This window comes from Mobula birostris, chromosome 12 (genome assembly GCF_030028105.1).
Source record: "Mobula birostris isolate sMobBir1 chromosome 12, sMobBir1.hap1, whole genome shotgun sequence".
Classification (NCBI taxonomy): Eukaryota; Metazoa; Chordata; class Chondrichthyes; order Myliobatiformes; family Myliobatidae; genus Mobula; species Mobula birostris.
The window spans coordinates 93,711,559-93,724,526 of record NC_092381.1 but is presented as its reverse complement, the minus strand read 5'-3'; the positions used below and the strand labels follow the sequence as shown (position 1 = coordinate 93,724,526).

General features: G+C 41.2%; 1 protein-coding gene across 3 annotated transcripts in view; it reads left to right on the top strand.

Moving 5' to 3' along the window:
- rasal2 (RAS protein activator like 2) overlaps positions 1–12,968 on the top strand; it is a 406,620-nt gene that overhangs the window by 117,178 nt on the left and 276,474 nt on the right. The gene's annotated exons all lie outside the window — the stretch shown is intronic.

Below are 12,968 nucleotides of genomic sequence, written 5' to 3'. Positions count from 1 at the left end.
CATGCCATCTCGGTCAATGTCTCCCATCCACTACATAATGTACTGGGTGGGCACAGGAGTACATTCAGCCAGAGACTCATTCCACCGAGATGCAACGCAGAGCGTCATAGGAAGTCATTCCTGCCTGTGGCCATCAAACTTTACAACTCCTGTCTTGGAGGGTCAGATACCCTGAGCCAATAGGCTGGTCCTGGACTTATTTCCTGGCATAATTTACATATTACTATTTATGGTTCTATTACTATTTATTATTTATGGTGCAACTGTAACGAAAACCAATTTCCCCTGGGATCAATAAAGTATGACTATCACTATGAATGATGTGATAATGCACAATTTAAATTTATTTAGCCTTCAGTATGTAAGTGTGATGATTTAATGTTTCTCTCCATATAGAATTTTCAAAATTAAACTTGTAAACATGATTAATAATAGTGAAAGTGCTAAGTAAATATAGGTTTTGTTTTGCACATTCAAACCAGTGAAGTAATATTAAATTTCTATAACGAAATGGCAGATTCTTAACAGTGTGGAGGAACAGAGGGATCTTGGGGTTTACACCTATAGATCCCTCAAAATTGCAGTGCAAGCGATCGGGAGGTTAAGAAGGTGTATGGTATGTTGGCCTTCATTAGCCAGGGGATTGAGTTCAACAGCCACAAAGTAATGTTGCAGCTGTATAAAACGCTGGTTAGACCCCATTCCGAGTATTGTAATCAGTTCTGGTCTGATTAGTGGGGATTGCACTTCAAATGTGCTCAGAAATCTGTACATCTGCAGCATTTATTCATCTCTTTGCCTTCTAGGTTTCATGGGGAAACATGATACTATATGCCAGTTTTTTTGGCTACCAGTTCAGCTTTTGCCAGTTTCTTTGTTCTTTTATAATTTTCAATTTTGCACTGTTTAGAAGATATTTAAATGGATCTTTTTGAGGTTCAAAATAGATGTGGTTGCATTTTTTCTGCATTGACTTCTCCCATCAATCAACTTGCTTTTGCAGCTTTCTGCGTGCTTCCAAGCAATTTGCAGTACCCCTTAAGTGTTAACAACTTATTTGGATATAGAAGCAGAGTATTCTACCTGAATTATAAAGAAGGCAAGACAGCGGCTATACTTTGAGTTTGAAGAGATTTGGTATGTCAACAAATACACTCAGAAACTTCTATAGATATACCATGGAGAGCATTCTGACAGGCTGCATCACTGTCTGATATTGGGGGGGGGGGGATACTGCACAGGACTGTAAGAAGCTGCAGAGGATTGTAAATTTAGTCAACTCCATCTTGGGTATTAGCCTACGAAGTACCCAGGACATCTTCAAGGAGTGGTGTCTCAGAAAGGCAGCATCCATTATTAAGAACCTCCAGCACCCAGGGCATGCCCTTTTCTCACTGTTACCATCAGATAGGGGGTACAGAAGCCTGAAGGCACACACTCATCGGTTCAGGAACAGCTTCTTCCCCTCTGCCATCTGATTCCTAATGAACATTGAACCTTTGGACACTACCTCACTTTTTTAAAATATATAGTATTTCTGTTTTTGCATGATTTTTAATCTATTCAATATACATATACTGTATAAAGTATACTAAATAAGATTTATTTATTATTATTATTATTTTTCTTCTATATTATGTATTGCATTGAACTGCTGCTACTAAGTTAACAAATTTCCCATCACACGCCAGTGATAATAAACCTGATTCTGATTCTGAGTCTCATGTGAGTTTACCATGCATTGGGATGAAGTCTCTTTGAAAAGTGATCATTGCATTCTTAGCCTCTGATCATTCATTTCTTCATAACTATAATTTTAAAAAATCACTGATTAATTAGCTGGGTTACAGTATGTGCATAATATCCCCATGCAAACATCTCAGAGTGACAGGACGTGCCAGCAAGCCAGGAATTGATGGGCAGAAGCAGTGGCTCAGTTACAGGAGTTGCTGAAGACAACCCCTCAGCGAAGCCCACTGAAGCTGTTGGATTTGATGGGTCCTGAACTGGAGCACTTACTAGCATAACTCATCTACTGTTGGCAAGGCTGTAGTTGCGTATCCAAAAAACTATATTTCCTTGTATTCTCTCTGTGTTCAATTTTGCCATTTTTAGATTGAATATTAGTTTTACATCCTGGTTCCTAAGGCTGGCGAAGTTGGTTGGGGGGGGGGGAGGGGGGGATGGGTGGAGCATGGGGATGAGCTTCCTCTATCTGTTAAATGCTCCTAATGGCGTACACCTCCTGGACAACAGAGTCCATCTCTTGGCTTTCTTTTGTGGCTAAGCCTGGTGGAACTGTTTCTACTGACCGGAGAAGAGGCAAGGCAGGCAACTGGCACCTTAAGCCAGTCACTTTAGGCTGATGGGGCTCCTCAGCTGTGGTGCAGGAGGAAGAAAACTCTAATCTCAAACCTTCACTGCGTTGCGGCTATACCTGCTCATGGGGAAGGCTTCGGAAGTAAAACCCAAGGAAAAATTTGGAGCAGAAGATCCTAAGGCAGTCCTACATTGAGTTCAGCACTGACTGGCAACTTCTGTGATGTCGCTTCTGCCAAACTGTATCGGCCTCTGCCATTCTTTTGGATTCATCAGCTGCTTGGAAAGAAGGAGCCTACTGCATGGGCAACAGTTTTCTTTCCATATTTTACTGCCCTGGCTTGCATATTGATTAGTGTATTGATTTCGAAGCAGTTGGCTAGGATGTAACATTCTTGGTCGACCCTGACCAATGGAGGACCATTTTATATCCTTATAGAGTTCCATGACCTTGCTCTATCTGTGTCATTGTTAAATCTGGTGAAGCGTTGGATCCTTGGGATAGACTTGGATTACTTGGAATGCCACAAATGATATCTTTCCAAATGTCATACACTGTATATATCTGTACTTTAATTTTTTCTACAGTTCTTTAAAGTTACATGTGCTGTGGATAAAGGGGAATTGATGGATGCAATGAACCTAGATTTCCAGAAGACATTCTATAAATATGTTTTCATCAGAGATTGTTCGGAAAGCCAAAGTTCATGCTGTGGGAGGTAAAATATCTATCTGGATAATGAGTAATTGGCAACAGAAAGTTGGTATTTATGGATCTTATTCAGTTGGTGAGCTGCAATGTGACAGATTGATGCCGAGTTGTCAACTTTCAGCAAATTATAATAAAGACTTGGATTAAGCCACTGAAGATATGGTTTCTAAATTTGCTGATGGCACAGAAATAGGAAAGTAATTGTAAAGAAGGCATGAGGAATCTTGAAAGGAGTTTAGATAGATTGAGTGCATGGGCAAAGATTTGACAAATGGAGGATAATGTGGATAAATATAAGATTATTCAGTTTGGCAGTAAAAGGAAAAGTACAAGAAATTCTGCAGATGCTGGAAATTCAAAGCAATACACACAAAATGTTGGAGGAACTCGGTAGGGCAGGCAGCATCTGTAGCAATGAATAAACCATCAACGTTTCAGTTGAGACCTGAAGAAGGTCTCGGCCCGAAATGTCAATTGTTGGTTCATTTCCATAGATGTTGCCTAAGCTACTGAGTTGCTCCAGCATTTGTGAAAATAAAAATGAACATGTTATCTGAATGGTCGTAGATTGTAGAGCTCTGAAATACAGGCATATCTGAATACCCTGGTATATGATTGGCAAACATAAAGTGATTAGGAAAGCTAACAAAATGTTATTGTTTATTGCAGGGGGATTTCATTGCAAAATTTGTGTGTTTATGATGCAGTTATGGGCAATGGTGCAATTCATTCTGGAGTACTGTCAATAGTGTTTCCCTCTTAACCGAAGAATGTCAATGAATTGGAAGCAGAACAAAGAAAGTTTACTGGGCCTCCAGTGGGTGGATTACCTGATCAGATGAGGTTGAATGGGTTAGGCTTGTACTGCTGAATGTTAGTAAAATGAAAGAAAAGAATTGAAGCTCAAAAATCTATGATGGATATGGAGATGATACTTCTTGTGGAAAATTCTTGACCTATTGTGCTTAAAATTAAGGGGTCACGTATTTAAGATGGACAAGGTGAAATCTTTTTTCTCTTTGAGGATCCTGCGTCTTTGAAAAATTCTTCCTCAAAGGGTCGGTGGAAGCAGAGACTTTGAATATTTTTAAGACAGAATTAGATTGATTCATGCTAAGTAAGGGAGTGAATGGGTATTAAGGGTAGGGGGATATGGAGTTGCGATTGCAGCCAGATCAACTGTGGTCTATTGAACGATGGAGCGGTTTGAATGAGCTGAGTGACCATCTCCTATATACTGAAGAATTTCCTATTTACTTGTGTTGAATACTGCATTTGAATTTTTCTTGTTATTTTCCTGTTTGTAGCTTTTTGAAGTATCTTTTGTATGTTTATCTTGGCATCATCTATTGACAACCTTGTACTCGTAAATAGACAGTTTGGTGTGATGTATAAATTTCTGCCATTTTCAATGAAGTGACACCATAAGTTTATTGTGGAAGTCGAATCCTGATAAAGTCACTCATACGGCATAAGTACAAACTCTGTATTCAAAGCATCCGGGGCACTTCAGTTAGTCGCTCAAACAGGAGCAGTCAGTTCCTGCTCGGTCCGCCGACTAACTGGCAGTTTCTCTTGCTGGAGAGATATAGATGTTCAGATACCCCCACACAAGACAGGCTGGAACCAGACTTATCTATGTGCATGACAGTACCAAGGACCTTGAAATACTGTCTAACTCCAAGAAGAAATGTGGCTCAGCATGGCTTAGCACATCTGTTGATCATCAGCAGGTTCTTACAGAAAAACAGGCTGCTATTCTTTAACTGACCGTGTTAACCCTTTACATACTTTATCATTATGGTCCCCTTCTAGTATCCTTAAGAGACTGTTTTTTCCTCAACATATATGCTTATAGGCTTATTTTGTCCAACATCTTGTTGTCTGCCTGCAGGACATACCCATGCAACTGTAGGAGATACAGCACACTAACATGCTGGAGAAACACAGCAGGTCAAGCAGAATCTATGGAGGGTGATAGGAAATGAACAGTCATTGTTTCAGGCCAAGACCCTTCATCGGGAATAGAATAAAAGAACGCAGAAAGAATAAAAGGTTGGGGTGGTGGGAAGCTCCCTAGTGAGGTGGGAGGGTGCAGAAGTGGGAATGATGTCAGAAACTGGGAAATGATGGGTGGAAGAGACAAATGGCTGAACAAAATGGAATCTGATAGGAGAGGACTGCAGACTATGGAATAAAGGGAAGGAGATGGGGAAACAGTGAGAGGAATGTGTGGGTGATGGGCAGGTTGGAAAGGTGGGGGAGGGAAAAGAGAAGGGATTAAAGAGCCAGTGGGATAAGAGAAAACAAAGGGGAAGGTGGAGACAGAGAGGAATGATTATTGTATGTTAGAGAAGTTGGTGTTGATGCCAATAGGTTGGAGACTATGAAGGATGAATATGAGATGTTGTTCTTCTCTCTATGTCTGGCTTTAACTTAACAGTAGAGGAGTTTGTGGACAGACATGTCCGTGTAGGAATGGGAAGTGGAATTAAAATGGTGGGCTAGAGGAAGATTATGGGTGTTAAGATGGGTGGAGCAAAGAAAGCTGAGCATGGTCTACTTTGGGTCTCAATGACGTGGATGGAGGCTGGACTTGGGAGTACTGGAGGGAATAAATGACACTGATATGCAAGAGATGCAACACTAGTTTTTTTTTACCTCTTCCCTTCCCATTGTCCAGGGGTCCAAATAGTTTTCTTTGATAAAATAATGACCAATTTGTACCTCTTCCATTTTGGTAAACTACATTCAGTGCAGTTGTCTCTGTGATAGAGAAATTGGACACTGATAGAGTGACTACTTTGACAAATCATAAATATAAGATTCTGCAGATGCTGGAGATCCAGAGCCACACACACACGCAATACTGTGAAGGAACTCAGCAGGTCAGGCAGCACTTATGGCAAGGAATACACAGTCAATGTTTTGGGCCAAGATCTTAATCAGAAGTGGAAATGAAGGGGGAAGAAATCAGAATGAGCAGTTGGGGAGAGGACAAGGAGTACAAGCTGGAAGGTGATAGGTGGGAAAGGACTGAAAAAGAAGGAATCTGGTAGCAGGGGAGAGTGCACCATGGGGAAAAGAGAAGGAGGAGGCGCACCAGAAAGAGGTGATAGGCATGTAAAGAGTAGGTAAGGGTAAGATGGGTATTAGAATGGGGAATGGAAAAAGAGAGAAAGGAAAAGGGGAGAATAGACTGGCATTTAGAGAAATCAGTGTTAATGCCATCAGGTTGGAGGCTACCATACGGAATATGAGGTGTTGGTCCTCCACCTTAGAGTGGCCTCATTGTGGCAGTAGAGGAGGCCATGGACTGACATGTTGGAATGGAAATAGCAAGTAAAAATAAAATGGGTGGCCATTGGGAAATCCTGCACCTTGTAGCAAATGGAGCGACGGTGTTTGATGAAGTGGACACTCAATCAGGTGTCACTGCAATATAGGAGGCCAGACTGGGAGCACTGGATACAGTAGACTTGCAGGGGGCCTGTTGCCTCACGTGGAAGGACCATTTGGGACCCTGAATAATGGTGAGGGAGGAGGTGAAAGGGTAGGTATAGCACTTATCCGACTGCCAGAAGCAAGATCAGTAGAGAGGAATGAGTGGATAAGGGAGTCACAGAGAGGGTGATCCCTGTGGAAAGCAGAGATGGGGAGAGAAGGAAAGGTATGCTTCGTGGTAGGATCCCATTGAAGATAGTTCACAAGGCGCAAAATAGATATGTCCCACAGAGGAACTAGTTCTCAGTTGGAAGGGGTAGGCAACCGTGGATGACAATGGAAGTCAAGGACTGCATAAAAGCCAAGGAAAGGGTATATAAGGTAGCAAAAGTGAGTGGGAAGTTGAACGATTGGGAAGCTTTTAAAATCCATCAAAAGGCTTCTGAAAAAGCTATAAGAAGGGAAAAGATGAAAGGCAGTCTAGTCAATAATATAAAGCAGGATTCCAGAAGTTTTTTCTGTTATATAAAGGGTAAAAGGGAGGTGAGAGTTGATATTGAACCACTGGTCAGGTTGTAATGGGGACAAAGAAATAGCAGATGAACTTAATGAGTACTTTGCACCTGTCTTCACTGTGGAAGACATTAGCAGTGTGTCAGAGGAATGTGAGTGTCAGGGAGCAGGAGTGAGTGCCTTTGCTATTACAAAGGGGAAAAGTGCCAGGCAAACCGGAAGGTCTTAAGATGGATAAGTCACCTGGGCCAGATGGACTACATCCTAGAGTTCTGACAGAGGTTGCTGAAGAGATAACAGAGGCATTAACCATAATCTTTCAAGAATCACTTGATCCTGGCATAGTGTCAGAGGCTGGTAGATTGCAAATGTCACTCCACTCTAAGAAGAGAGGAAGGCAAAAGAAACGAAGTTATAGGCCAAGCAACACACACATAAATATTGGAGGAACTCAGCAGGCCAAACAGCATTTATGGGAAAAAGTACAGTCGATGTTTCAGCCCAAAATGTCAATTGCACAGTCCTGCCGAAGGTTTCGGCCTGAAACGTTGACTGTACTTTTTCCCATTGATGCTGCCTGGCCTGCTGAGTTACTCCAGCATTTTGTGTGTGTGGCTCAGATTTCCAGCATCTCCAGATTTTCTCTTGAGTGTGAGAGGGGGGAGGTAGGTGGGTAGGAGAGGGGGAATGAAAAGAAATGATATGAGAAGTTAGGAGATGATAAGTGGAAGAGGCAAAGGGCTGTTGTGGAATTATAGGCTAGTTAGTCTAACCTCAGTGGTTGGGAAAGTATTGAAATCTATTACTAAGGATGAGGTTTTGAGGTACTTGGAGACTAACGATGAAGTAAGTCAGCATGGTTTCTGTAAAGGGAAATCTTGCCTGACAAATCTGTTAGAATTATTCAAGGAAGTGACAAGCAGGGTGGACAAAGGAGAGGCAGTGGATGTTACTTGGATTTTCAGAAGATGTCTGTGATAAGATGCCACACTTGAGGCTGCTTAACAAGATAAAATCCTATGGTGTTACAGGAAAGATACTGACATGGATAGAGGAGTGGCTGACAGGCAGGAGAGAGTGAGTGGGAATAAAAGGGGCCTTTTCTGGTTGACTTTTGGTGTTCCTCAGGGTTTGTATTAGGATTGCTGCTTTTCACATTGTTTGTCAGTGATTTAGATAATTGAATTGATGGCTTTGTGGCAAAGTTTGTGAATGACACAGATAGGTGGAGGAGTAGGTAGTGCTAAGGAAGCAATGCGATTGCAGCAGGACTTAGACAAATTGGAAGAATAGGCTTAAAAAGTGGCAGATGGAATACAGTGTTGGGAAATGTATGAGAATACATTTTGATAAAAGGAACAATAGTGCGGACTGTTAGCTCAATCGGGAGAAGGTTCAAACATCAGAGGAGGAAAGGGACTTAGGAGTCCTCATGCAAGACTCCCAGAAGGTTAATTTACAGGTTGAGTCTGAGGTAAAAAAGACAAATGCAATGTTGTCATTTATTTCCAGTGGAATAGAATATAAGATCAAAGAGGTATTGCTGAGCCTTTATAAGACACTAGTCAGGCCGCACTGAAGAGTATTATCAACAGTTTTCGGCCCCATATCAGAAGGAATGTGTTGTCATTGGAGAGAGTCCAGAGGAGGTACATGAGGATGATTCCAGGAATGAAGGGGTTAACATATGAGGAGCGTTTGGCAGCTTTGGGCCTGTATTCACTGGAATTTAGAAGAATGGGTGGGGATCTCATTGAAACCTACCAAATGTTGAAAGGGCTAGGTAGGGTGAATGTGGAGAGGATGTTTCATATGGTGGGGATATTCAGAAATAGAGGCCACATCCTCAAGATTGAGGGGTGACCCTTTGGAACAGAGATAAAGAGGAATCTCTTTAGCCAGAGAGTAGTAAATTTGTGGAATACTCTGCCACAGACTGCAGTGGAGGCCAGGTCCGGCGGAAGTTGATCATTTCCTGATCGGCCAGGGCATCAAAGGATGTGGCGAGAAGGTAGGTGTATGGTGTTGAGTGGGATACAGGATCAGCTGTGATCGAATGGTAGAGCAGACTGAACGGGCTGAATGGTCCTAATTCTGCTCCTGTGTGTTACGGTTTTGTGGTCTTAAGAAGGCAGAAGATACAGAGAATGGTGTGTTCGATGTAAATGCCTCTGGGAGCGATAAGTAAGGACAAGGGAAATCCTGTCTTGTTTTGCACCTGGAAGATGGCGTCAGGGTAGATGTCTGGGAAGTAGAGGAGATGCAGGTGAGGCAGCACCGATGATAGAGGAAGGGAACCTGAGGAATTGAGGATATAAGAAAATCATTTTGAACCTATGTAACCTCTGGCGAAAAGAATAATTGGGACTGAAAAGAAATTTTTGAACTGAAGTAAACTCTGTCTTCAGCAGTTAGCTAAAACCGGCTTATACTAGTTCTCCCTTGGTTTGCAGAGAGACATTGAGAGTTTGATAGCATTGTACATTGTACAGTCGGCGCTCCTTATCCACGAGTTCTGCATGCGCGAATTCAACCAACCGCGAATCGAGAAAACCCAGAAGTGCTTTTCCAACACTTGTTGTTCGAACATGTACAGACTTCTTTTCTTGTCATTATTTCCTAAACAATGCAGTATAACAACTATTTACATAGCATTTACATTGTATTAGGTATTATAAGTAATCTAGAGATGATTTAAAGTATACGGGAGGATGTAAGTAGGTTATCGTGGATCGGGATCGAAAAAAAACCGAAAGTTCTCTTACTAAGTAAGTCAGAACAGGTACATCCAATATTATTTAGTGTCAGTTAGTTAAACGTTTGTCTTAGTATATAGTATATATTTTACCTTTCTTTGCATATAAAACACTTAAGAAACATATGTTTCAGCGGCGGGCTCGGGAACGGAAATTCCCAAGTTCAGGCCAGTGACAGACTGCTTCCGAGCGCGCTCTCCGTCCCTGCCGGGTTGACCTGGAGGATCAAAAACCCAAAATCCCAAAACCCAATAATTAAACCACTGCGTTGCTTAGTAATAATTGTAGCTTTCATCGGGGCAGGGTTTTTCTCACTTTATCCTTTAAAATCGTTCCGACTGTAGCCTAACGCTTTTCCAATGACTGATGGCGTTTCACCTCTTTCCGATCGCTTTATTATTTCCACTTTATTTTAAATTGCAATCGTGATTATTTTCGTGAACAGAAATACTGCGGATTCAGAGCTCCGCCGCTGGGCCCTAATGTCCACCGCACTGAGACGGGTTAAATAAGGTCCGGGGTTCCGCTGGGTCCTAAGGTCCACTGCATTGAGACAGGTTGAATAAGGGACTTGAGCGTTCGCGTTTTTTGGTATCCGCGAGGGGTCCCGGAACCATTCCCTCGCGGATAAGGAGGGCCGACTGTACCCTCGTTTGAGTAGGGGAAGGAGGACTCACCGATAAGGACAGGAATGAACATTCATCTGTTATTAAGTCAGGGCCTAGCAAAGGGAATAACTGATAAGGACTGGACAACACATCCATCTGTAGTTAAGCCTTGATCTAGCAGACTCTCTTATCTGTTACTAAGTTTCTCACCCACGGACTTGGTGGGCGTACCAGTTCAAATGACATCTTGCAATAGTAATGTGTGGGGCTTACTATGTATAAATATAAGGCTGTAACCGGGGAGAGTGGGCCCACTTGTCGGATGGTGGCAGTACTTACTTGCCTTCCCTCTGACAACTGGGTCTGAAACTCTTGAAGGAGGGTGTGCAATAAACTATTGTAACTATAAGAAGTTGGTCTCCCGAGTTTTATTCAGATTCAACTTTAACAAACTCTGTTCTTCGAAGAAAGAGGATGTCTCCAATATTGAAAAAAAGAAATTTGAGGAAAAAGATTTGTTAATGTTGAAGAGGGAAAAAGAGTATTTTCTCTATTTTGGATTCTTTTATTTCATATAGTTGTGTACTTCCAATAATTTATTGTACTTATTTGTTGTTGAGAAATTGATTGCATTCTTTTCCCATGCCACCCCCACCAAAGAAATCTCCTTTATCAGAGGAATTAAGTTGATACTTCTGTTGAAGTTGTCAGTATGAACAGGGGTTGGTAGATTACAAGTAAAGCAAAGTAAAAATTAAAACTTCAGATTTAGCTGAGCTTAAATCTATGAAGTAGAAGACTTCACTAAAGTCCTAAGCATAATTATATTACCCATATTTACTATTAGAAAATGAGAAGAAACATGGTGCATACACGGATATCTACGAATGGGAAGATCATATTTGGTAGTCAACACCACGCGCCAATTACGTACTGCAGTTTCTGGGATGTATTTGATCAGAATATTTATTGTTGCTATCAGGCTGAAGACAGTTTGACTTGTATTTGCAGGGCAAGGATGTTGCAGACTGCAGTTTGTGCATTCCTGTCACACACAAAGTTGGGCGTCTTGTGATTCTGTGATGTAGTGCTTTTAAAAAGAGGAGGGGGTGGTCGCTTTGCTCAGTTCAATGCCAGTAACTGTACTGCAGTATTTCTGATTGCAGAGAAGGGAATGTGTTCACCTAAGCTGAGAAGATATAGAATTTTGTAAAACAAGACTTATGTGATGTGCAAACTGATTTGGTAGCTGTGCATTACATGGAGCAGGGCATTAGTTAGTGTGCTCATCTCTGCAGCAGAGTTGTTCCTTTTTAGAATGAATAAGGACTTCTACTGCTGCAAGTGTCGAACATAGTGACGAATTGGATGCAGCAGTTGGCAATTCCTGATGGATCGAATGGGTCTGAAAAGAAGGTTGTTGTACTTCTGTTCGAAATCGTGTGCATCTGAGATTTCAGGTATAGTGGGTCAGGTTATTGTGCTGGTGTTGCAGCCCTGCTAGCTGGCCTTTTTAAACATCTGATACACAATGAATATACAAAACTAAGAAATTCTAACCTCAGTATTTTGATGGGATAGCACCCATGCAAGCTAAAGTATAAGAGGTGTAGCATGCAAAAGAAAATGTATAGGCTGATAACCACTACAGGAGATTGGCAATGCTGGAACTGGTTTGTTTCACCCAGTTTAGAGAACCAATTAACTTATGAAGTATAAATTAGTTTTTTTTGTATGAGCTGTTGTTATAATGTGGTATATTTGGAGCTTGAATACCAATTTTTGTGATTAGATCTTCAATATTTCCTTTAATCTTTGTTCTGTTAGTGACTGGTTATTCACTTATTATATTTTTGATCAATACCTTTGGTAAGATTGACGAACCTGGGTTCCTTTAATAGATCTCAGTTGAATTGATAATCACATTGACAATAAAGCATGCACATTCTAGGTTACACTGGACTTATTGCACCTCTGTTTTCTTTGACAACTGCTTCATCTGTCTGTATCTTCCTTTTCAATGGATTTCTGAGGTCTGTTGGAACACTTGTTCAACAGTGAAAGCCAGTAACTTAATAGTAGAGCACATGAAGATACATATCAGGTCGTAAAGGGCTCATTGGTCAAGTGCTTATTGTTTTCTATCAGATTTATTTAAAAGATAGAAAACATAGGTGTATCAATTAGTTACGAGCTTTGATGTTTTGTGTTCGAATTTCACTCAGACTTCGTTATTTTTGCTCTTAATATAAGTTTATTCTTAAAAAATTTATTGTGTTGGAAGAAAGTATATCGCAAACTGCTTGACGCCAGTGGCCATAGCGTTGCAGGTATGTCACTGTACTACCAGTTTGCATAGTGTGAGTGAAAACCATATTAGCTTTGGTGCACCTTTCCAACATTGATTTAACTGCACATTGAATCACATTGTATCACATTATATCTTCACAGAGTTTTAAGTGGTGAATGTGAAGACATGCTCATTCACAATGGTCTTTTATCATCATAGTCAATGAAGGAGTAGCAGTCTCAGCTCTCACAGTCTGGGTTGAGCAGGGTTTGAACTTTGTTGATGTTGTAAAATTGTGTTGGTACTGTCAGTGAAAGGAATGGTTC